Genomic DNA, 3,587 nt, shown 5'->3' with positions numbered 1-3,587 from the left:
GGGGGTGCAGGAACAGAGAGACCTGGGGGTATATGTGCACAATCTTTGAAGGTGGCAGGACGGGTTGAGAAAGTGGTTTAAAAAGCATACGGGATCCTGGGCATAGAGTACAAAAGCAAGGAAGTTATGTTGAACCTTAATAAAACACTGGTTCGGCCACAGCTGGAGTATTGTGTCCAATTCTGGGCACCGCACTTTTGGAAGGATGTGAAGGCCTTGGAGAGGGTGTGGAAAAGATTTACGAGCATGGTTACAGGGATGAGGGACTTCAGTTACGTGGATAGATTGGAAAAGCTGGGGTTGTATCTCCTTAGAGCAGAGAAGGTTGAGAGGAGATTTGCTGGAAGTGCTCAAAACCATGACGGGTTTAGATAAAGTAAATAAAGAGAAACTGTTCCCATTGGTGGAAGGGTGAGAACCAGAGGACACAGATTTGAGGTGACTGGCAAAAGAACCAAAGGCATTGTGAGGAAAAAATAATTTACGCAGCGAGTAGTTAGGATCTGGAATGCGCTGCCTGAAAAAGTGGTGGAAGCAGATTCAATTATGGCTTTCAAAAAGGAATTGGATAAATATTTGAAGGGAAAAAATTTGCAGGGCTACTGGGAAAAAGCGAGGGAATGCGAGTAACTGGGTTGCTCGATGGGTCGAATAGCCTCCTTCTGTGCTGTAACAATTGTATGATTCTAAAACAGCCATGGTCGACAAAAGAGGTGAGAGATAACATAAAACTAAAGGAAAGAGCATACAAAACTGCAAAGAATAGCGCAGATCCAGAGGACTGGGAGAGATATAAAGAACAGCAAAGAAAGACAAAAAAGATAGTAAGAGCTGCAAAAAGAAATATATGAAAAGAAACTTGCGAGGGATATCAAGATTAACACAAAAGGTTTTTACAATTATGTTAGAAGAGAAAATGTGGGCCCTTTAAAAGCAGACGTGGCTAATATTGCAAATGAAAATAAGGAAATGGCAGATTTGTTGAATAATTACTTTGTGTCAGTCTTCACAGTAGAGGAAGAGGATAATATACCTGACATTCCAGGGAAACTAATAGTGAATCAAGGATTGGAACTCTCTAAAGTTAACATAAGTAAGAAAACACTATTAGAAAAAATAATGGCTCTAAAGACTGACAAATCCCCAGGACCTGATGGTTTCCACCCCAGGGTTTTAAAGAAAGTAGCTGAGGAAATTATAGATGCTTTAGTCATAATCTTCCAAAGCTCTCTCGATTCAGGAATTGTCCCGTTAGATTGGAAAATTGCAAATGTAACTCCATTATTTAAAAAGGGGAGAGAGAGTAACCAGGAAATTATAGACCAGTTAGTCTAACATTTGTTGTGGGGAAGTTATTGGAATGTATCATTAAGGACAGTGTGACTGAGCACTTAGGGAAATTTGAGCTGATTAGAGAGAGCCAATATGGATTTGTAAAGGGTAGATCATGTCTAACGAACTTAATTGAATTTTTTGAGGAACTAACTAAAGCAGTAGACAGGGGAAAGTCTATGGATGTAGTTTATATGGACTTCCAGAAGGCATTCGATAAGGTTCCACATAAGAGACTGTTAGCTAAAATTAAAGTTCAAGGAAATGAAGCTAAATTGTTGACCTGGTCAGGAGATTGGTTGGGCGGTAGAAAACAGATAGTAGGGATAATGAGTATAGAATCGTAGAATCATAGATACTTACAGCACAGAAGGAGACTATTCGGCCTATTGTGCCTGTGCTGGCTCTTTGGAAGAGCTATCCAATTTACTCTCACACCACAGCTTTTTCGGCATAACACTGCAAATTAGTCCTCTTCAAGTACATGTCCATTTGCCTTTTGAAAATTCCTATGGAATATGCTTCTACCACCCATTTAGTTACTGCATTCCTGACCTTAACAACCCTGTGTGTGAAAAAACTTCTCATTTCCCCTCTAGTTCTTTTGTAAATTATTTTAAATCTATGACCTCTGGTTACTGATCTACTTGCCAGAGGAAACAGTTTCTCCCTATTTGCTCTATCAAAACTCTTCATTATTTGGAATACCTCTATTAGGTCTCCCACTCCACTCTGCTCTAACAAGAACCATCCTAGCTTCTCCAATCTTTCCAGATAACTGAAGTCCCTCATCCCTGCTATCAACCTGGTAAACCTCCTTTGCGTCCACTCCAAGGCCTTGACATCCTTCCTAAAGTGTGGTTCCCAGAATTTGCACAATACTTCAGCTGAGGCCTAACCTGTGATTTGTGAAGGTTTAGCATGTATCCCATACGCTTTCTTAACTGCCTTATCAACTTGCCCTGCCACCTTCAAAAATTTGTGAACATGCACCCGTAGGTCCCTCTGCTCTTGCACCCCCTCAAAATAGTACTATTTAAATTATACTACTTCTCCATGATGTTTCTCCCAAAGTGCATCACTTCACACTTATCCACATTAAATTGCATCTTCCATGTATCTGTCCATTTCACCTATGTTCTCCTGAAGTCTGCTACTATCTTACTCACTATTTACTATGTTGCCAAGATTTGCATCAGTTGCAAACATCGAAATTGTACTCCCTACACCCATCGCCGAATCCCCCACCATCAACATCCTGGGGGTCACCACTGACCAGAAACTTAACTGGACCAGCCATATAAATACTGTGGCTACAAGAGCAGGTCAGAAGCTGGGTATTCTGTGACGAGTGACTCACCTCCTGACTCCCCAAAGCCTTTCTACCATCTACAAGGCACAAGTCAGGAGTGTGATGGAATACTCTCCACTTGCCTGGATGAGTGCAGCTCCAACAACACTCAAGAAGCTCAACACCATCCAGGACAAAGCAGCCCGCTTGATTGTCACCCCATCCACCACCCTAAACATTCACTCCCTCCACCGCCGGCGCACTGTGGCTGCAGTGTGTACCATCCACAGGATGCACTGCAGCAACTCACCAAGGCTTCTTCGACAGCACCTCCCAAACCTGCGACCTCTACCACCCAGAAGGACAAGAGCAGCAGGCACATGGGAACAACACCACCTGCACATTCCCCTCCAAGTCACACACCATGCCGATTTGGAAATATATTGCCGTTCCTTCATTGTCGCTGGGTCAAATTCCTGGAACTCCCTTCCTAACAGCACTGTGGGAGAACCTTCACCACACGGAAGCGTTTTGAGAAGGCGGCTCACCACCACCTTCTCAAGGGCAATTTGAGATGGGCAATAAATGCCGGCCTCGCCAACGATGCCCACATTCCATGAATGAATTTTTAAAAAGTCATTTATGTATAACAACAAAAGCAATGGTCCTAATACCGACCCCCTGGGGAACTCCATTGCATACTTCTCTCCAGTCTGAAAAACATCCATTCACCACTACTCTCTGCCTCCTATCCCTTAGCCAATTACGTACCCAAGTTACCACTGTCCTTTTAATCCCATGTGCTTCTATTTTCCGAATAAGTCTGTTATGTGGCATGTTAACAAATGCCTTTAAAAGTCGATATATACAACATCTACTGCACCACCTTCATCAATCCTCTCTGACTCTTCATCAAAGAACTCAATCAGGTTAGTCAGATATGAGTTGCCTTTAACAAATCCGT

The sequence above is a fragment of the Heptranchias perlo genome, chromosome 22 (assembly GCF_035084215.1).
Source record: "Heptranchias perlo isolate sHepPer1 chromosome 22, sHepPer1.hap1, whole genome shotgun sequence".
NCBI classification, from domain to species: domain Eukaryota; kingdom Metazoa; phylum Chordata; class Chondrichthyes; order Hexanchiformes; family Hexanchidae; genus Heptranchias; species Heptranchias perlo.
The sequence above is the reverse complement of the archived record's forward strand: the minus strand, read 5'-3'. Positions refer to the sequence as shown.